This window comes from Mobula hypostoma, unplaced genomic scaffold (genome assembly GCF_963921235.1).
Source record: "Mobula hypostoma unplaced genomic scaffold, sMobHyp1.1 scaffold_56, whole genome shotgun sequence".
Classification (NCBI taxonomy): Eukaryota; Metazoa; Chordata; class Chondrichthyes; order Myliobatiformes; family Myliobatidae; genus Mobula; species Mobula hypostoma.
Genome location: NW_026948269.1, coordinates 572,501 through 595,071, shown reverse-complemented (window position 1 = coordinate 595,071; position 22,571 = coordinate 572,501). Strand labels below are relative to the sequence as shown.

General features: G+C 45.1%; 1 protein-coding gene across 1 annotated transcript in view; it reads left to right on the top strand.

The window, feature by feature from the left end:
* LOC134342269 (zinc finger protein 239-like) overlaps positions 1-22,571 on the top strand; it is a 102,848-nt gene that overhangs the window by 34,116 nt on the left and 46,161 nt on the right. The gene's annotated exons all lie outside the window — the stretch shown is intronic.

Sequence of the window (22,571 nt, the reverse complement as noted above, 5' to 3'; positions counted from 1 at the left end):
AGGAGAACAAGCTGGTAGATGATAGGTGAAGCCAGATAAGAGTGAAGGTGAGTGGGTGAGGAAACGGGGAGATGGAGTGAGAAGGAGTGAGGTGGTAGGCAGAATATGCAAAAGGCTGAAAATAAGGAATCTGAGAGGAGGCGAGAGCGGACGATGGGAGAAAAGGATGGAAAGGAGGCATCAGAGGGAGATGATCGGCAATGGGCAAGAGGGGAGAGAGAACCGAGAGTGCGGGGTGTGGGTGGAAGTAAAAGTGGAGGTAGAAGTTAAAGATATCGATGTTCATGCCGTCAGGTTGGAAGCTACACAGATGTATTATGAGGTGCTGCTCCTCCAACCTGGGAGTGCTGTCATCGCGTCAGTCCAACAATGATCCGGCATGTTGGAATGGGAAGGGAGAGTGGATTGACCACCGGGAAATACGTTTTATTGCGGACGGAACGAATGTGCTTGACAAGGAGGTTTTCCACTGATGTACAGAAGGCCGCACTGGGAGTGCTGGATACAGTAGATGAACCTGGCAGACCCGCAGGCGAAGTGTTCCTCACCTGGACGGACTGTTGGTGATCCTGAATGGTGCTGAAGGAAGGGGTAACTAGGAACGTGTAGCACTTCCCTTGCTTTGCAAGGATACATTCCAGGAAATAGATTAGTTGGGGGAGACGAATGGACAAGGAAAGCAGAGAGTTGTGGTGGGGTGTAGGAAAAGATGTGTTTGATGATTGAAGATGAGAAAAATTGTGGAGGTGACTGGAATATGGAGTGAAGGTGGATTTTCAGGAAATAGAGTAATTGGGTGTGAGATCGGCATCAATGGTGGTGGAAGGGAAAATGTATTCTTTGAAGAAGGAGGACATCTCTGACGACGTGGAAAGGAAAACCTCATCCTGTCAACAAATGTGGCGGAGATGAAGGAACTGAGGAAAATAAATAGCTTTTTTTTTTTACAGGTGGCAAGGTGCAAGGAGGTTTAGTCAAGATGTCCATGCAAATCGGTAGGTTTATAAACAAAAAGCGTGAGGGTGTCTTAAGAGCCCTGCCATCTGCCACGGGCAGTGTCTTTCTCGGGTCAGCTGTTGACTGAATGCACCCGGGTGGATGGTGGAGGGTTTTGCAGAGGTGGTGAGTGCTGTAGTGGTCGGGAGGTTTACTGAAATGGGGTGCGGTAACTAACTTCCCACCATTGCTTGGTCTGTTATATGCCCTCTTTTTCGCTTTTATGTTAGCTTTGCCTTCTGTTTGACCACAGTTGCATCATTTTGTCTTTAGAATACTTCTTCCTCTTTGGTACATATGGTTTATCCTGTGCCTTCCGGATTGCTTCCAGAAATTCCAGCCGTTCTGTTGTCATCCCTGCCAGTGTTCTTTTCTAAAAAAAAATGGACAATTCTTCTCTCTGTAATTCTCTTTATTCTACGCTTATACTGACACATCTCACTTTAGCTTCTCCTTCTCACATATCAGGATGAATTCCCATATTTTAAGATCACTTGTCCCTATGGTTCTTTCACCTTAAGTGTGCTAATTAATTTCTGTTCATTGCACAACACCCAGTTCAGAATAGCTGATCCCCAGCTGGGCTCAACCAGGAGCTGCTCTAAAAAGCCATCTTGTGGGCATTCTAGGAAACCCCCTCTTGGGATCCTGCGCCGACCTGATTTTCCCAATATATCTGCATGACTATCTCCCATGACTCTTATAACATTGCTGTTTTGGCATGCACTTTCTTTCTCCTGTTCTAAGTTGCAGACAATATACTTACTATTGTTTGGGGGTCTCCAAAAAAATCAAGATCTTTTCACTCTTGCTATTCCTTAGTTCTATCCACGTTGACTCAACACATTTCAACACCATGTCAACTTTCTGATGATTTGATTTAACTTTTTTACCAACAGAGCCACAGCACCCTGTCTGCCTACCTGCATGTCCTTTTTCGAAACATACAAGAATATGGGACACAAGAGATACTGCAGATGCTGGAAGTCTTAAGCCATACTCACAATGTGCTGGAGGAGTTCAGCAGGTCAGACAGCATCTATCGATGGGAATCAACGTTTTGTCCCAGGTATCTGTAATATAAACTGCCAAAGAAAACAGAAAATAGCGCGAAAACGAAAAAAAAAAAGACAAAATTAACTTCAGGGCTTAATAAGATTTCCCAAGCTGATCTCCATGGCATAGCAAATATAACAAAGGCAATATACACCTTTGTTATTCAGCAAAATATCTTGGTCCCATTCCAATCTGGAAACTTCACAAGTAAAAATAAGAACTTAAATGACAAATTTAGAAAAGACTATTCACACTCAAACACATTTAGATTAATACCACTGAGATCATAGTCATAGTCATACTTTATTGATCCCGAGGGAAATTGATTTCGTTACAGTTGCCCCAACCAAGAATAGAGTATAAATATAGCAATATAAAACCGAAAATAATTTAATAGTAATATTTAAATTATGCCAGGAAATAAGTCCAGGACCAGCCTATTGGCTCAGGGTGTCTGAGCCTCCAAGGGAGGAGTTGTAAAGTTTGATGACCACATGCAGGAATGACTTCCTATGACGCTCTGTGTTGCATCTCGGTGGAATGAGTCTCTAGCTGAATGTACTCCTGTGCCCACCCAGTACATTATGTAGTGGATGGGAGACATTGACCAAGATGGCATGCAACTTAGACAGCATCCTCCTTTCAGACACCACCGTCAGAGAGTCCAGTTCCATCCCCACAACATCACTGGCCTTACGAATGAGTTTGTTGATTCTGTTGGTGTCTGCTACCCTCAGCCTGCTGTCCCAGCACACAGCAGCAACCATGATAGCACTGGCCACCACAGACTCGTAGAACATCCTCAGCATCGTCCGACAGATGTTAAAGGACCTCAGTCTGCTCAGGAAATAGAGACGGCTCTGACCCTTCTTGTAGACAGCCTCAGTATTCTTTGACCAGTCCAGTTTATTGTCAATTCGTATCCCCAGGTATTTGCAATCCTCCACCATGTCCACACTGACACCCTGGATGGAAACAAGGGTCACCGGTGCCTTAGCCCTCCTCAAGTCCACCACCAGCTCCTTAGTGTTTTTCACATTAAGCTGCAGATAATTCTGTTCACACCATGTGACAAAGCTTTCTACCGTAGCCCTGTACTCAGTCTCATCTCCCTTGCTGATGCATCCAACTATGGCAGAGTCATCAGAAAACTTCTGAAGATGGCAAGACGCTGTACAGTAGTAGATCAGAAGGAGGAAGAGCTATAATAGACATTTTAAAAAATCAACCAACTACCTGATAATATTTCTAAAGTATATATTTTCATACAAAATAAAAAGGATTCAGCACTCCATGCAGGTATATGCAATTCTGATAAGAAATACAGACCAGAAAACTTAAATGAGAGGCCAACTCAGAAAAATGAATCATCACTATGGAAGAACACGTTAACCGGTGGAATGAGTATGACCCTCCATGGGAGGTATCTCAATGATCTGAGCAGACTAGCTGGTGACAAGGAAGTATAGAGAGTCCGACTCAGAGTTGGAGACCTCTTCCCAGAAACAGGGTTTCCTTGGGGAAATACAAGTCAAGGTGGTTAACATTCTCAAACATTAAAAAAAAATCTTCGGCTGTCCATCAATTTTCGATGATGACTGCTGCATGGGCAAGGTTGTATGGAAGACCGGCAGTTGCCCATGCTGCAAGTCTCCCCTCTCCATGCCCCTGATGTTGTCCAAGGGAAGGGCACTAGGACTCATACAGCTTGGCACCAGTGTCACCGCAGAGCAATGTGTGGTTAAGTACCTTGCTCAAGGACACAACACGCTGCCCATACGAGGCTCGAACTAGCGACCTTCAGATCACTAGACCGATGCCTTAACCACCATGCCATGTACCACACATATATCAAAACTACGTAAAAGACAAACAGACAAGGCAATAAATGCAGAAAATGCCAAGAGAAACCAGACACAATCCGACACATTCCAGAATCCTGCAGCAGTTTAACTCAATCTGATTACTTACAAAGGTACAATCAAGTGGCAAACATCATTCACCAAAGTCTTGCTTTAAAATACAAACTCATGAATGACCACCTAAACTTCATTAAGGTAACATAAATTCAAGCCTGGTTCAGCTTTAGAGTCAAAATCTTACAAATTTTATGAGAATAAATACATTGCTACATATAGGACAATCCATAATAACCATCTGGATATAATATTACAGGATAAACAAGCATGAACAACTCCCTCAATAGATATAACCATCCCAACTCACACATGTTCCTCGAACAAAGGAGCACCCCACAACAAGCATTGCTTGTGTCATCAGTCAGACAACCAAATTGTTTTTCTGTCAATCAGCTTCCAAATGTTGCTACGCTCTCATTCTTTGCCACGCCCCGCTGCTGATTCCCTTCTCCTCATCATACGTTCTTACCCCGACCACCGTCCAGAGCCCCAAACTCTGCCCTGTGCAGACCCGCCTCTGGTTTCTGACCCTGCTTTATTGAACATCCAACTAATGGTTTCCCATTCTGCTTTCAGAGTTTAGAGGACAGTGGTGTTTTCTAACAACCCTTTAGAAGCAGGGAAAATGACCCTTGATGTGGAAATGAGCCGTGATTATGGAGGTTAATGATCAATGTTATTCTTCCTTAGCAGAGAGATTAGAGGGACGAAGAACATCTCAGACAGAACTGCAGTCAGCTCGATTTCTTCAGTCTGCAGAGAATTCAAGGGAAACCTCCTCATCCAGAGTGGTGACTGTTTGCAACCCATCACCACAGGGAGAGTGAGAGGGGAACAACTGGGGAGGATTTAAAAGGACCGTTGTGGAACTGAATCACTGGCAGGGTCCAGCCGTCCTGAATTGACTCTCTATTGTACACTAGGTGTATTATAAATTCACTAGTACCAAAGACAGTGTTTAAAATAGAACTGATTTGTTTGTCTGAGATCCAGAATATTAGACTCCAGTCTCATTAAAGGTGAAAATGCAGCAGAAGAAACTCCTCCCATGCCCAGTGACCAGGGTGCAGAACTGGGTGTGGTGAGCAGCAGCAATAATTGCAGAGCTCAGTTCCGACAGTCACTCTCGAAATTGCATTTAGCAACGGTGATAGACAAATATCCAGCATGCAGCTCATTGAAACTTTCTCCCCCAGTGTGAACCCGGTAGAGTGTCACAGGTGTAACACGCTGTAGGGTTTCACTGCTAATGTAATGGCCTGTCTGTAATGTTTCACTGCTGAGGTAATGGTTTCTCTGTAGCAGCAATGCTTATGTTACGACTAGAGATAACAGGGTTTGGGAGTGCGGTCTTTTGCCAGGGGTAGATAAAAAGATGCGAACAGAGAGAATGGACCCTTTTGCTTTTTTATTTGTTTTATTTTCTTTACTAACCCTATAGTCAAAGTAAGAATTATAAGGCTCAATCATTTAATCACATATTGTGTACTGTTTGTTATTTCAGGGTACTGATTTGCAACAAGGGACACATCGCGCAGCATACACCCAAACGAGATTTCTAAAGTTTGGCTGGGCTGGGGGGCAATTACCCCCTATATTAACCTGCTAGCCAACCGATAGATAACTGAATGAATCCCTTCCCACATTCACAGCAGGTGAACGGCCTCTCCTCAGTGTGAATTTAATGATGCACATTTGGTTGATTTGGTTGAGAGAATCTCTTCCCAATGTCTGAGCAGGTGATCGGCCTCTCTCCAGTGTGAATTCTCTGATGTCTCAGTAGATGAGATGACTGAGTGAATGCCTTCCCGCAGACTGAGCAGGTGAAAGGCTTTTCTCCAGTGTGAACTCGCTGATGTAGCTTCAGATTAAATGACCTAATGAATCCTTTCCCACAGAATGAGCAGGTGAACGGCCTCTCCCCTGTGTGAACTCGCTGATGTACCATCAGTTGAGATGACTGAGTGAATCCCTTACCACAGTCTGAGCAGGTGAATGGCCTCTCTCCGGTGTGAACTCGTTGATGCAGCTTCAGATTAAATGACCTAATAAATCCCTTCCTACAGACTGAGCAGGTGAATGGCCTCTCCCCTGTGTGAACTCGCTGATGTACCTTCAGTTGAGATGACGAAGTGAATCCCTTCGTACAGTCTGAGCAGGTGAAAGGCTTTTCCCCAGTGTGAACTCGTTGATGTACCTTCAGTTGAGATGACCAAGTGAATCCTTTCGCACAGTCTGAGCAGATGAACGGCCTCTCCCCAGTGTGAATTGACTGGTGTGCTTGTAGGCCAGATAACTGTGCGAATCCCTTCCCACAGTCTGAGCAGGAGAATGGCCTCTCTCCAGTGTGAACTCGCTGATGTACCTTCAGTTGAGATGATTCAGCAAATCCCTTCCCACAGTCTGAGCATGTGAATGGCCTCTCCCCTGTGTGAACTCGCTGATGTACCTTCAGTTGAGATAACCGAGTGAATCCCTTCCCACAGTCTGAGCAGGTGAATGGCCTGTCCCCAGTGTGAACTGACTGGTGTCTCAGTAACTGAGATGACAAAGTGAATCCCTTCCCACAGTCTGAGCAGGTGAACGGCCTGACCCCAGTGTGAACTGACTGGTGTGCTTGTAGGCTAGCTAACTGTGTGAATCCCTTCCCACACATCCAGCAGGAGAATGGCCTCTGTCCAGTGTGAATTCGCTGATGTAACTTCAGTTTGGTTGAGCAAGTGAATCCCTTCCCACAGTCTGAGCAGGTGAATGGCCTCTCTCCGGTGTGAACTGACTGGTGTCTCAGTAACTGAGATGACTGAGTGAATCCCTTCCCACAGTCTGAGCAGCTGAATGGCCTCTCTCCAGTGTGAACTGACTGGTGTCTCAGTAACTGAGATGATGAAGTGAATCCCTTCCCACAGTCTGAGCAGGTGAATGGCCTCTCTCCAGCGTGAACGCGCTGGTGAGCCATTAGGTCAGATGACCAAGTGAATCCTTCACAACAAATTCAGCAGATAACCAGCCTCTGCCCACCGTGAACTGACTGGTGTGTCCACAGGTGGAAAGAATGACTGAACCCCTTCTCACACAGAGAACAGGTGAATGACCTTGTCCCAGAGTGAACTTGCTGATTGAATCTATTCCCAATGTCTGAACAGATGAATATGTCCCCCTCTGTGTAAAATGACAGGCATGCCAGTTGGTCAGATGATCGAGTGAATCCCTCCGCACAGTCTGAGCAGGAAGGATGATCGAGTGAATCCCTTGCTCCACTTCTTAAATATCTGGACAGAGACAGCAAAACTGGTGTGTTTTGTTCGAGGTTCGCGTAGACAAATTCCTTGACATTTTTAACCTGTAAAAAGATTTACAAAATCCATCAATGGTTGTAGGACAATATTTCAGATGCGATCACTTGAGTTGCCAAGGTCTGATCTGGCATCACACTGTTACAGTGAAGTTTAACCCAAGTTGGAGACAGATATCATCTTCTAACTGGGCACAGAGCTGTTTTCTGGAATGGCCATCAAACTCTCTGATTCTCTTCCTGTCTCTATAAGAATGGGGCATTTCTGTCATCTCCAATCTGTGACCTGGCTCAGTTTGACTCTCTCCATTGGTCTTATTTCCTATTCCCACTGAGCTGCATGGGTGCCTGGCCCCACAGTAACTGAAACACTCTCACACGAACAGCCAGCTGTGAATTCCACTCACCCAGCACTCTCTGTCTAAAAAGGTTACCCCTGACATCCCCTCAGTATCTATTTCCAAGTACCTAAAAATTATGCCCCTCGTGTTTGCCATTTCAACCCTGGGGAAAAAAAAAACTTCTGGCTATCCTCACGATCAATGCCCCTCATCATCTTATACACCAAAAAAAAAGGCTGTAAACATAAATAAGGAAATTATACATAGCTTTGAGGATTTGTTAGAAGAATACAAAATTATGATGGTATAGATAGGGTAAATGCAAGCAGCGTTTTCCACTGAGGTTGGGTGGGATGACATCCCCGATTCATGTGTAAGTGGGGAAGGTGAAAATTTAACGGGAACATTTGGAAAAGCTCTTTACTGAAATGGTCATGAGAGTGTGGAATGAAATGCCAGCACAAGTAGTGAATATGAGCTCAATTGAAAAATTTGAAAGAAGGTTGGATGGGAGCCTGGATGGTAGGGGTATGGAGGGCAATGGTCCCGGTGCAGGTCGTTGCATTAAACAGCTTAAATGCTTTTTCGGCATTGACTAGATCGGCCAAATAGCCTGTTTCCGTACTGATCTTCTCCATGTTTCTATGACAGAGAAGCTAGCCAAACTTGTTTGGATGAGATAAGGTAGGAGTGACAATGGAGCAGCAATGGCTGGTGTTTCTGGGAGCAATTCAGAAGCTGAGTGATCGATACATCCCAAAGAAGTGGAAGCATTGGATAGGCAGGCGGACACAACCGTGGCTGAAATGAGAAGCCAAATCCAATATAAAAGCCAAAGAGAGGGAAAATAATGAGCAAAAACTATTGGGAAGCTGTTAGAAACCAACAGAAGACGACTAAAACAAAGTCAGTTGAGCTCAGGGGGTGGAATTATGATAGTGTAGTCATTAATGAGTCTTGGTAGCACTCAAAATTCTGAGGTATTTAGAGGAACGAAGTACCCAGGTCCTCAATATTTCTGCACCAGTTACCTTTCAACCTTTATTTTGACAGGCACATACAAACTCTACATCCTCAAACTTTCACTTCTGAAGGCCTCCCACTTACAAAGTACTCCTTTGCCAGAAAACAGCATGTCCCAAACCACGCTTATCAGATCCTTTCTAATACCATCAAAATTGACCTTTCTCCAATTTAGAATCTCAACCCGTGGTCCAGACCTCTCTTTTTCCAAATTTACTTTGAATTTCATGGCATTATGATCACTAATTTCTGTCACCAGACCTGGATCATTTCCTAACAGCTAATTGCACACTTCAACGTCGGGAATTCTACGTACTAATTAAGGGCACATTTGACAAACTCTACCCCATCTAGCCCTCTTACAGTATGGGTGTCCTAGTCAATAGATGGAAATTTAAAATCACTTACTGAATCAACCTTTGTTTCTTGGCATGGTCTGCGATCTGTCTATAAATTTGTTCCTCTGAATCCCTCAGACTGTTGGGTGCAACCAAGTCCCAATAATGGCTACAATATCATAATTCCATGCCCTGGGCTCATCTGGCTTTCCTACGATGCTTCTTGCATTGTGATATACACAGCTCAGCACTTTCATCGCACCATGCTCAACCTTCTGATTGCTGACTCTGTCTGAGGTCTGAACAACATCTGACTGGTTTCAAGAAACCAACCTCTCCCTCATTGTCACAAAAACAAAGGAGCTGATTGTGGACGACGGGAGGAATGGAGACAGTCTAACTCCTATTGGCATCAAGCGATCTGAGGTTGAGAGGGTGAACAGCTTTAAGTTCCTCAGCATAAACATCACCAAGGATCTCACATGGTCTGTACATACCGTCTGTGTTGTGAAAGGAGCACAGCAGCACCTCTTTCACCTCAGATGGTTGAAGAAGTTTGAGATGGGGTCCCAAATCCTAAGAACTTTCTAAAGGGCCACAATTGAGAGCATCCTGACTGGCTGCATTACTGCCTGGTATGGGAACTGTACTTCCCATGATCACAGGAACCTGCAGAGAGTGGGCAGACAGCCCAGCTCATCTGCAGATATGAACATCCCACTATTCAGGACATTTACAGAGACAGGTATGTAAAAACGTGCCAGAGGGATCATTGGAGACCTGAATCACCACAACCACAAACTGTTCCTACTGCTACCATCCAGGAAACGGTACCACAGCAAAAGGATCGGCAGGCTCCGGGACATCATCTTCCACCAGGCTATCAGACTGTTTAATTGATTTCTATGTTATATTCACTGCTCTTTGTACAAACTATCTATTATAAATTACTATAAATTCCACATTGCTCATTTAGATGGAGTCGTAATGTGAAGATTTCTACTCCTCGTGTATATGAAGGATGTCTGTAATAAAGTCAATTCAATTCACCCTGTCCATTATCTGTTCTGTCATTCTGGCTCCCATTCCCCAAAGAACTTATTTTGACCACATCACCACCCCTCCTCCCACACTACCGCTAGCAAACCTTACCACTGGGATATTAGTCCCCTCTTGTTCTGTAACCCTAACTAACGAATCCCCTATCACCCCTTTGCTTTTCCTCTGTCAGTAATCCCCTCCAACAGTTTCTAAAGTGGTCCACCTGATGTTTTGCGGGATAGCAACAAGAGTACTCTGTGATGGCTGTTTAAACTCATTCCCCTTCCTGACTCTCACCCAGTTTCCTGTGTCCTGCACCTTGGGTGTAGCTCACCTCTCTTCATGTCATATCTATCACCCCCTCCAACTCCTGGATGATCCGGAATTCATCCATTTCAAGTTCTAACTCCTTAAAGTACAGGGTTACAAGCTGCAGCTGGATGCATATCTTGTAGGTGAGGGCATCAGGGACACTGGAGTCTCCCCACCTTCCTACCAATGTCCCCTTTAATTTGTAATGACCATTTGTGGACATATATCTTGTACTGTGTATTTTTTACGCCGTGACATAATGTGCACAGTGAATTTTATATAGGATGGTATTCATTTTAACAACTGGCAAATAACTGTCGAAAAGAACTTTGATCTCCTCTGGGTTCGATGGAGTTAATCTGCACTCTCACACAACCTATGTAGCAGGCCTGTTACAGGTAATGAATGATCTTCTCACCAGAGCTTTTGCACACTGTCCGTATGTAGTTTGCCTGCTAAGTTAAGCTTCAAATAGTCAGATTTCCAAATATCACTCCACTTCTTCCCACTTGTAGATTCTCCAGAAACTTTTGCATCGCCACAGTACACACAGGTAACACCAGTTTCTATATTGGACATAAGTATTTTCCCCTGAACCCTCCAGAGGAATTGAGGATATATAAAAAAAAACAGTTTGAACCTATGTAACCTCTGGGTAAAAGAATAATAGGGACTGAATTGGAATGTTTGAACTGAAGTAAACTCTGTCTTCAGCGGTTAGCTAAGACAGGCTCATTAGCATTTCTCTGCGGCTTGTAGACAGACACACTGACAGCTGATAACATTATACATTGTACTCTCATTAGATGATAGCATTATGTATTGTACGCTCGTTTGAGTAAAGGGAGGAGGACTCGCCGATAAAAACAGGAATGAACATCTGTCTGTAAGTAAATCAGGGCCTTGCAAAGGGAATGACTGATAAAAACTGGACAGTACATCTATCTGACTCTCTTATCTAGTTAATTAAGTTTTGCATCAACAGACTTTCTGGGCGTACCAATTTAAATAACGTCTTCGAATAGTAATGTATGGGGCTACTATGTATAAATACATGGCTGTAACCTGACTAAGTCATTCCACTTGTCAGTTGGTGGCAGAGCTTACGTGCCTTCCCTTTGACAACTGGGTCTCAAACTCCTGCAGGACAACGTGCAATAAACTGTGGTGATGATCTGGTCTCCCGAGTTTTATTCAGATTCAGCTTTAACATTTGGAGTCACGAACAGGATCCCAATATTTGGAATGCCAAGCAGACTGTGGTGGGATATTACCTCATGAGAACAAGCAGTAAATTTGATATGGAAAAAGAACTGTAGAAAGAAGTGGAAATTGTTGAAAAAGGAATGGAAGGAAAAGGAAGATGTAAAGTGGAACAGTATATGATTAGCTAGTTGGAGGAATAGTGCATGTGACAAAGGGATAGAGGTATGTACTGCAGAAGGAATGCCAAAGGTTGGGAGACGCTAAAAGCGGAGTGTGAATGGGTGGATGGGCACCATAAACGAGAGCAGGAAAAACAACGTAAGCAAACCAAGGCCGGCCTAGATAGGAGAGAAGGGCAGGAACGTCAGTCTAAAGTTCGAACTGATAGGGAAACAAGTGATCCCGAACCCATGTCTGGCATACCGACCCTGTCTGAGGGCAGTCACCGTGATGAGGAGTGGGCACCCACCGTACCCTCCCCAGCTTACCAGGGGCCAAGTGCACCCAGTGCTCCTGAACCCCAATCCTCGGGGTACTCAGATATGGCGGCCGCTCGGGTAAAACAGCAGCAGCAGGGAAGGGGAGGCTCTCTGTGCCCTGAGATCCAGAAAGGGAATACGGAGGATTATTCCAAGACAGGGAGGGAAGAATCCAATAAAACCCCAGAGTTAATGGCTCCACAAAGACTATTGCCCACCCGAATGCTGCCCAATCCACGAGCAGGAGGGACAGCCCTCAGTGATTCCTGTGTCTGCACCCTGGAAGCCTAAGAAATGATAATGATCATGAATCAGGTCCCAGATACAACAGAAAAACCAGCACTCTATTGGTGGAGACTGGATTCACTTGGTGGTTGAAGGCCCACTAGTCCTATTCCACATGAGAGTTACCCCACCGGGGAAAACAGGGTTGTCACCAGCTGAAATCTTTCATGGACAGCCCATGAGGACACCCTGAGGACCAAGACCTTGTGTACCATTGTTCCCGGAAAGTCTACCAGCAAAATTGGATATGCATACCCTCGGGGAAGAGATGGGGAATTATATATGCCAACTAACCAAAATTCTCCAAGCATTACATTCACAGGCACGACAGGCTTACAAGGAAGAGAACTACCCCGCAAAGAGGAGTGACTATCCCACCATAGAACCTGGGAATTTTGTCCTGATCAAGAACTGGGATCGAGGGAAACTCAGACCTCGGTGGAGAGGACCATATCAGGTGTTACTGACCACTCCCACGCTGTGAAACTGAAGGGGGAATCTTGGTGAATACATCGAACAGACAAAAAACGTGTTACTGAAGGAACTGTGTGGATGGACTCTCTTGGACTAAAGGAAAATGTATTGGTGTTCGTGTTTATGTCCTTGAGAGGGCTCACCCCAGCATCGGGTGGCCCCCATGTTAACACCTTTCTGTCTCTCTGTCACACTTATGCCAAACAGGTAGAACTAGGGACCTGCTGGGTTTGTGCTGAAATTCGCCAGCATGGTAAAACTATGGTTCCAATGTTAGTTATACCGCTCAGCCAGAGAGTGAGGAACTCTCAGCCTCGGCTTTCTCAAATAATACCCAGGGAAGTGAGGTGAGGAACTGTGGTCCAGTCAGAGATGACTGTGGCAATCAGTGTTTTGAGGGATGGTATCTCAGGCCCCACCCAAACAGAACTTCCTATACTGGAAAATATGCATCCTGGCCATACTTGCAGGTGCCCAGCAGCGGAGAGGAATAACTGAGACTGAGCTATTTTGGATGATCGCTTTTCTCTCCTATGGAGTAGCCAGGAATTCACGAGAGATAATCAATTTGGCTACAACACTTGAGGAGCTGGCCACAATACTGCAGGGGCCCTGACAGAAACACAGGCCCAAGTAACAGAAATATGCACTGCAATGATTGCAATCCGGCAAACAGTCCTACAGAATCGTATGGCTTTAGATCTTATCCTGGCTGATAAAGGGGGAACCTGTGCTATTATTGACACAGAATGCTGTACCTATATCCCTGATGAGTCTACTAACATTACATCCCTCTCCGAGCACACTGCCAAGGAGACTGACAGCATCAAGAGAGTAGGGCAGGATTTACACGGGTTCACCGAAGGGTCAAAATGGTGGTCTTTGAAGGCCTGTTCGGTAATATGCGGGGCACGATATTGCATTATGGCCTAATACTCGTACATATCATCGTTATAGTTACTGTTATACGCTGTTTTTACCCACTGATAAGTCAATGCTGTACTCGGTTGCTTTTTCTGTAAAAAAATTACTGCTTTGTTGATCACGTAATGATCAAAAGGAGAGAATGATAAAGTATGTGAAAGGGTTAACACTTTGTTAAACAATAGCAGCCTGTTTTTCTGAAAGAAACTGCTGATGATCAACAGATGTGCTAAGCCACGCTGAGCCATATTTCTTCTTGAGGGTCGCTAGCTGGGGTTTCAGGATGCTTATCTCCTTGTGCACTCATGCGTAGAGATAGGACAGCTTCAGTCTGTTCTCTGTGTTTAAGCCATGATGAATATTTTGTAATTTGTCTTTAGGGTCTGTCATGTAGTAAATTACTTTGGCTCCAGCCTGTCTTGTTGTGGCGGTGGGGGTGGGGGTGTTATCTGGACAGATATATCTGTGGTGTAAGGGGAATTGACATTCTGTCATTTAGTGGATTGGGCGGGAACAATCATAGACTGTTCCTGTTTGAGTGACTAACTGAGTAAGTCCTGGGTGCTTCGAATAAAGAGTTTGTACTTATACGGTCTCTGAGTGACTTTATCTGGATTCGACTTCCACAGAATGGGAGTGGTTTTAAAGGGCTGTGCTGCTGGAAGCACATTACCAGACCTGGAGAGATTGGAACTAGATCTGCCAGAGGCATAGCTGGTTCTTCTGGGGACATTCCTACCTTCCTTTGTACAGGTATGTAATGTCTAAAGGACCAGTGTTTGAGTAAATGAGACTCACCAAACTTTCCCCTGACTGAATCACTGGAATCTCCGAGTCAGATGGGTTCTCTCCAGTTGATGCTCTCAATCCTCGGGCTGGTTCACTTGTTGCTGTTCCCTCGTCTTCAGTGGTTTGCTTCCAGTTGGGGTTTTTCTTCCATTAAATCTCTCACCGCAGGTCTAACTTTAACATGAAAGATAATTAAGCACATTAACAATAGAAAGGAGAACCAAACGTTTCTGCTTAATGTTGCTAAGAACAAAACTCACTGAAATTTAAATGTTGAAGGCAAGTATAATTATCTCAGTGAGCAATCTTTTATTGTCCCTCACACATCACAAAACAATATGGGATAAGAAGGAGCCATCATTCAGACATGGTAAGACATAAGACACAGGAACAGAATTAGGTGTATCGATCCATCTGGTCTGCCCCACCACTCAACCATGGCTGAGTTTTATTCCAACACCATATTCCTGCCTTCCTCCTGTAACCCTGAAGCTACTTAGCAATCATGAATATATTAATCTCTGTCACAAATATACCCAAATGGCAACAGATTCCACAGATCAGACATCTTTTACCCCAAAATTTTCTTATCTCAGTTTTAAAGGGAAGCACCTTTATTCTGAGACTGTGCTGTCAGATCACAGGCTCTCCGTCTAATGGAAACATCCTCTCCATGTCCACTGTATCCAGGCTTTTCAGCATTCAGTAGGTTTTCTTAACCATACATCCCTCCACCACCCCCACCGTCCCTCTGAATTCCATCGAGCACAGGTCCAGAACCATCAAATGCTCCTCAGACATAATGCCGATCATTCCTGAGATTATCCTTATAAACCTTGATAGCAACAGTTCCAGGAATAACAAATTGGTACCGGGATAATTTACAGGGAAAATTTGTGCTTTCTTTACTGTTCGACTATCACAGAACGAGCTATTTCCATTTCCAGGTTAAATGAGGTCCATTTCAGGAAATATAAACCATTGCAGGGTGAATGTAATAAAAAAAAAGAAACTGGAATTACCACAAACTCTCAGCAGGTAAGGAACAGCTGTGGGGAAAGGAATAAACTTTACAATTCAGGTCGATAACGTTTTGTCGGAATGACTTTTTACGTACCCCGTAACGGGTTTAAGGAACCAGCAGGAATGGAACACAGCTGGAGACTGGTTCTGTTGTGAAAAAACTCTAATTTTTATTAGTAACTACGCAATATAGTGTTATAAAAACGAGATAAAGCAAACAGGTTAGCACAGTTTCTGCATATATACAGGTGTGTAAATATAAAACCCAAACTTCTTCAAACTTAGGTGGTAAAAGGTACAGTCTTACGATGGAAGGTAAGACAGTTCAGTTCAATGCTCAGGTTAATTAATGAGAGATATTTGTGACCCAAAAGGCGAATGTTGTGAGAAGGCGATTACGTCGACATTCCACAGATCCCACAATAACAATACAAGATAACAACAGCAGAGTAGGTTTTATCTCCGAAGTTGTTTCACCCCACACACGAAGTATCACCGACAGTGATCTTCAACGAATATCCTTTCAACACAAGTGGTACCACACCAGAATTCAGCTATGGGTCATCCCAAAGTGGTGGCCACAGGATACTCAAACAGAATCCACGTATGGATTATCACCAACAGTAGCTTATCACAGAGGGACCTTTGTTCTAGGGAACCACCACCCAGGCAAGGGTCGACACACCGGTAGATTCCACAAGGTTACCCACAACGTGATAGCCACTTATCCATTTCCGTGACTTACGAAATACTTCCAACAGTGATTTTCCACAGGGGTACCTTTCTTCAGTGAACTACCACACCCAGACAAGGGTAACACACACGTGGCAGGTTTCCCCTCACCAGGGAACCCACTCCTGTGTATTAACTACGTGACAGTCACACCTTCACGTTCGAATGGAACTCAAACTCACCCCTTACGAGCTACTTGGAGAGAGAGTCCAAACAGTGACGTCTTTGTCACTCGGTTTCTTCTGTTTCAAACCTTCCTCTCCTCTCTATTCTGCAAACTTCCATTTGCAGCACTTGTGAGAGTCAATTATCAATACTCCGGATCGATCTCAACTCACCCCTTTGGGCTACTGAAAGTTTAAACCAGGACCTCACTCACTGGTGTCTTTCATTGACCGAATCCAACTTGACTCTGAGCAGCTGTTTCTCCGTGTCTGTAAATGCCCTTGAAAAAAGTAAACACGCTGCAGAGAAACCATAACACGAGCTGGTCACCATAGCAACCGAGCAATTCTGCAGACAGTAGAAATCCAAAAGTGTCCCAAAAGTCAGACTCATTTCTCTCGGCATCTTAAAGTGACAGTCCACCCCCTAGGAGTACATAACAGACCTCAAACATGTTCACTTTTTCGTGCAGATCTCCATCAGCTTGAGATTCTGCTTGATTTCCACGGAGTGACAGACAAGTGACAGTGAAGGGGGTGGATTTCCAAACACAGTTTGAACGCCAAACTCAAGGGTCTATAGAACAGCCTATTTACTCATAGCCTCTCCCTGTGAGGATGGAGTAGCAGCTCATCCTCTCCTCAGATTAGCAGTCATTGCTTCCAAAGGAACTCCAGAAACAAACATCTGATCCCAGACCAGAAATACTCGCTCAGCACCTCATAAGCCCAAGCAACTCAATCCCCGGGTCCATTTTACCTGGATCAAAAACTGTGATATCCCAGGACCCAACCTCACAGAGTCACACAGCTGAATCTGCCACTCACCGACCCTGAGAGTCTCACACATCACCCCCACATCTCACACTGGGTAGTGCAATCCGGGATTTCCCCACAACCAATGTCCAGCTGCTCGAAATTTCTGCTTCATTGCAGAAGGACAACCATCCAGCCCCATCTGTAGAAGCACTAACCAAAGTCAAAGCCAAAACACCGACAGTTCCATTATGCCTGGAATGTAGATCACAGGATTATAGCACAAGCACCAACTCTCCCAGTACTCTTTGCTGCCAGTAAAATGCTGCAGTGTGTCAGCCAGTCACAATTCAATAACTAACACCTCCTCACCAATACACAACAGAACTGGTACCTGATAACCCTCTGGCATTCCAGAAAACGATTTTGGAAATAACTCAGCGAGGCAAAAGGTGTAAAAGAACAGTTCACAATGAAGACAAAGGTTAGAAGAAAGATTGCTGAGGAGGTGGGATGCAGGGTGGACCGAGGTTGACCCAGATGGTTGATGTATATCACTGAAGCGGGGTGGGGGGTGGGGGGAGGTGGGGTGAGGAGACTGGACAGAGGTTGAACAAGATGGGCAGAGATGAGCAGATGGAACCAGGTGGGAGAAGGGATCAAGGACAATCACTGATGGTCCTCCAGCAATACACAGATACTGAATGAATAGTACTTATACTTTATACTTTATTGTAGCCAAACAATTGATAATAGAGCGTGCAATCATCACAGCTATATCTGATTCTGCGCTTCCCACTCCCTGGATTTCAAATATTAAATATTAAAAATATTTAAAATAGTAAAATTAGTAAATATTAAAAATTTAAATTATAAATCATAAATAGAAAATAGAAAAATGGAAAGTAAGGTAGTGCGAAAAAAACCGAGAGGCGTGTCCGGATATTTGGAGGGTACGGCCCAGATCCAGGTCAGGATCCGTTCAGCAGTTGGAAAGAAGCTGTTCCCAAATCTGGCCGTATGAGTCTTCAAGCTCCTGAGCCTTCTCCCGTAGGGAAGAGGGACGAAAAGTGTGTTGGCTGAGTGGGTCGTGTCCTTGATTACCCTGGCAGCACTGCTCCGACAGCGTGCGGTGTAAAGTGAGTCCACAGACGGAAGATTGGTTTGTGTGATGTGCTGAGCTGTGTTCACGATCTTCTGCAGCTTCTTTTAGTCTTGGACAGGACAACTTCCATACCAGGTTGTGATGCACCCTAGAAGAATGCTTTCGACAGTGAATCGATAAAAATTAGTGAGGATTTTAGGGGACAGGCCAAATTTCTTTAGTTTTCTCAGGAATTAAAGGCGCTGGTCGGTCTTTTTGGCAGTGGACTCTGCTTGGTTGGACCAAGTCAGGTCATTTCTGATATTGACCCCGAGGAAATTAAAGCTTTTGACCTTTTCCACTTGCGCACCACCGATGTAAATTGGGTCGTGTGGTCCGCTACTCCTTCTGAAGTCAACATCCAATTCCTTCGTCTTGCTGACGTTGAGGGATAGGTTATTGTCTTCGCACCATGCCACCAGGTTCTTAATTTCCTCTCTGTACTCAAACTCATCATTACCCGAGTTACGGCCTACAATTGTTGTGTTATCAGCAAACCTATATATTGAGTTTGATGGAAACTTGGCTACACAATCATTGGTGTACAGTGAGTACAGCAGGGGGCTGAGTACCGGAGCTTAGGAATCAGTTTATTTGGAATGATGGTATTAAAGGCAGAGCTGTAGTCAATGAAAAGGAGCCTTACGTATGCGTCTTTATTCTCCAGGTGTTCTAAGGAGGAACGTAGGGTCAGAGAGATGGCATCTGCCGTTGACCTGTTGCTCCGGTAGGCGAATTGCAAAGCGTCGAGGTTGACCTGTAGGCTGTGGTTGATGTGTGCCATAACCAATCTCTCGAATCACTTCATAGCAATTGATGTCAGAGCCACAGGTCGATAGTCATTCAGGCATGCCACCTTGCTCTTCTGCGGCACTGGGATTATTGTTGCCTTCTTAAAACACGAGGGGATCTTAGACTGAAACAAGGAGCAGTTGAAGATGTCAGCAAATACTCCAGCTAGCTGGCTTGCACAGCCCCGGAGAACCCGTCCTGGGACGCCATCTGGGCCCATCGCCTTCCTTGGATTTACCTTCATGAAGGCCCTTTTATCGTCCTCCTCGGCGACGATAAATCTCGATGCCACCAGGTCCGGTTCATCCGGAGGGAGCGGGACGCTCCTCTTCTGTTCGAATCTTGCGTAGAATACGTTTAGTTCGTCAGGGAGAGAAGCGCCACAGTTATTGATATTCCCAGCCTTTTCTTTGCGCCCAGTGATCTCATTTAGACCCTGCACCTCTTTGGTGAGCCTGGGTTTCCAATTTGGTTCGATATTGCCTCTTGGCGCCCTTGATGGCTTTCTGGAGTTCACGCCTGGATTCCGTGTAGCGACTGGTATGCCCGGACCTAAAAACAGCAACTCTAGCCTTTAAAAGGGGCTTGACCTCATAATTCATCCAAAGTTTCCGGTTAGGGAATACCCGGATCGTCTTGCGAGACACACAGTCCTCCGTGCATTTCCAAATAAAGTCCGTGACAGCTGAGTCATACTCATCGAGGTTAGCTGCCGAGTCCTTGAATACTAACCAGTCCACCGATTCAAAGCAGTCACGGAGGACCTCATCCATTTCCTCCGTCCAACGCGACACTACTTTTGACACCGTGACCTCCCGCTTCAATTTCTGTTTGTAACCGGGAGAAGGAGTACGGCCTGATGGTCCGATTTTCCGAAGTGAGGTCGTGGGACGGAACGCTAGACATCCTTGACTGCTGTGCAGCAGTGGTCAAGTATATTCGGGCCTCTAGTGGGGCAGGAGGCATGTTGGTATAACTTTGGCAGCGCCTTTCTGAGGTTGGCCTGGTTAAAGTCCCCGGCTGTAATGAGCAAAGCCTCCGGATACCTGGACTCAAGTTCACTGATGTTGGCATACAGTATGTTCAGAGCACACTCCACGTCCGCCTTGGGGAAATGTACACCGCTATCAGTATGACCGAGGTGAATTCCCGTGGCAGATAGTAGGGACGACACTTCACCGACAGGTGTTCCAGGTCCGGGTTGCAGGAGCTTGTCAGTGCCACTGTGTCCGAGCACCACGCAGTGTTGATCAGTAGGCAGACACCACCTCCCCTCGTCTTGCCTGAAGACGCCGTGCGGTCCATCCGATGGATCGAAAATCCTTCCGGTCGGATGGCACAGTCGGGGGTGGCAGGGGAGAGCCAGGTGTCGGTGAAACAGAATACACAGCAGTTCTGTATCTCCCTGCAGTAGGTGAGTCTCCCTTTAAGATCATCCACCTTGTACTTTCCTATAATACCATGGCGCCTTAACTTGGTAAACAGCCTCATGTGTGGCGCCTTGTCAAAGGCCCTCTGAATGTCTAACTATACACGTCCATGTCCCCTTTATTATCGAATGTTTAATTTCCTCAACAAGTTCCAACAGGTTCGTCAGACAGGATTTTCCCTTTAGGAAACCATGCCGACTTTGTCCTGTCTTGTACTGTGTGTCCAAGTACTTCACAACCTCTTCGTTGACAATTGACTCCAAAACCTTGGCGATCACTGCTGTCAGGCTAATTGATCTATAATTTCTCATCTGCTGCCTTCCTGCTTTCTTATAGAGTAGAGAGACATTTGCAATTTTCAGTCCTCTGCCTGATTACACTAAATTTTTTGAAAGATCATTACTAATGCCTACACAATCTTGAGCGCTACTTGCTTCAGAACCTTAGCGTGGCTCTGACATCAATTGCTATGAAGTGCATCGAGCGATTGGTTTTGGCACAAATCAACCACAGCCTACCAGTCAACCACGACGCTTTGCAATTCGCCTACCGGAGCAACAGGTCAACGGCAGATGCCATCTCTCTGGCCCTACATTCCTCCTTAGAACATATGGAGAATAAAGACACATATGTAAGGCACCTTATCATTGACTACAGCTCTGCCTTTAATACAATCATTCCAAATAATCTGATTCCTAAGCTCCGGAACCAGGGCCTTAGCACTCAGATCTGCAGCTGGATGTTCAACTTCCTCACAGACAGAACCCAGGCGGTAAAACTGGGGCACAAGCTCTCCTCTGCAATCACTCCTAGCACCAGTGCCCCACAAAGCTGTGTACTCAGACCCCTGCTGTACTCACTGTACACCCATGATTGTGTCGCCAGGTTTCCATCGAACTCAATATATAAGTTTGCTGATCAGAAAACAATTATAGGCCGTATCTCGGGTAATGATGAGTTTGAGTACAGAGAGGAAATTAAGAATCTGGTGGCATGGTGCAAAGACAATAACCTATCCCTCAACGTCAGCAAGACGAAGAAATTGGTTATTGACTACAGAAACAGCAGCGGGCCACACGACCCAATTTACATCGGTGGTGCGCAAGTGGAACAGGTCAAAAGCTTGAAGTTCCTCAGGGTCAATATCACAAATGACCTGACTTGGTCGAACCAAGCAGAGCCCACTGCCAAGAAGCCCCACCAGCGCCATTACTTCCTGAAAAAAACTGAAGAAATTTGGCCTGTCCCCTAAAATCTTAACTAATTTTTATAGATGACCGCAGAAAGTATTCTTCTAGGGTGCATCACAACCTGGTATGGAAGTTGTCCTGTCCAAGACTGAAAGAAGCTGCAGAACATCGTGAACACAGCTCAGTACATCACACAAACCAATCTTCCGTCCTTGGACTCACTTTACACCGCACGCTGTCGGAGCAGTGCTGCCAGGATAATCAAGGACACGACCCACCCAGCTAACACACTTTTCGTCCCTCTTCCCTCCGGGAGAAGGCTCAGGAGCTTGAAGACTCGTCCGGCCAGGTTTGGGAACAGCTTCTTTCCAACTGTGATAAGACTGCTGAACGGATCCTGACCCGGATCTGGGCCGTACCCTCCAAATATCCGGACCTGCCTCTTGCTTGGTTGTTTGTTGTTGTTTTGTTTTGTTTTTTGGCACTACCTTACTTTCCATTTTCTATTTTCTATTTATGGTTTATAATTTAAATTTTTAATATTTACTATCGATTTGTACTCCAGGGAACGGGAAGCGCAGAATTAAAAATCGCTGTGATGATTGTACGTTCTGGTATCAATTATTTGGCGACAATGAAGTATAAAGTATAAAGTATCTGATCCGGCTGACTTATGCACCCTCAGATCTTTGAGCTTTTAGTGCACACTCTCCTTCTTATAGTCACTGCACTCACGTCTATCCCCTCACAGACTTTAACATCCGGCTTTCCACAGTGAAGTCTTGTGCAAAATATTCACTTGGTTCATCTGCCATCTCCCTGCCCCTCGTTATTTTTTCTCTTTCCTCATTTCCAGTTCTGCAGC